Raw genomic sequence first — 665 nt, forward strand, 5'->3', positions numbered from 1 at the left:
TAATTCGAGAGGAAGGGGAGCCCCGTCCCTCTGACCTCCTCTGAACCCCTCAGCATCATTTCCATTGCTGGGGTCATTGCCCAGAACCCCCTGAATTCACCCCAAAAGTATCTGCTCCCTTTGCTGAGGAAAGGAGCCCCAACCCAAGCTGCTCTCCGGCATCATCTCCTCCATCATCATCTTCTCCAGCACCATCTCCTCCATGACCATCTCCTCCAGCATCATCTCCCTCATCGCAGGGACTGGCTGGCTGAGCACAAAACCCACACAGAATTGGGGGAAATGCAGGGAATTTTGGTGCAGATGCTGTTGCTATGGCAACGGTTGAGGAACCCATCCAGCCCAGGAGGGAGGATGCTGCAGCCTCTGCCAGCGCAGGGCTGGGGAGGCAGGAAAACACCCTCAGGGATGAGAACTTGCAGCAAAAAGCTGATTTATTTTAGGGCAGAAAGCCAAGCTGAGGGGTCAGGTCACTCCCAGCCCCACGCTGGGGCTGTGTGAGTCGGCTGCTCCCACCCGGGGATGCTCAGGGCTCGCTGAGGCTGAGCCAAGTGGGAAGATTTGCTGATTTTAAAATTTTTAACATTTAAAAAAAATCACCATGGAAATACTGAGCATCACCCACCCACCCTGCCTGCGTGTCTGGGTGCTCTCCAGGCATCACC

This window comes from Antrostomus carolinensis, unplaced genomic scaffold, assembly GCF_000700745.2.
Source record: "Antrostomus carolinensis isolate BGI_N321 unplaced genomic scaffold, ASM70074v2 scaffold31560, whole genome shotgun sequence".
In the NCBI taxonomy this organism is placed as follows: domain Eukaryota; kingdom Metazoa; phylum Chordata; class Aves; order Caprimulgiformes; family Caprimulgidae; genus Antrostomus; species Antrostomus carolinensis.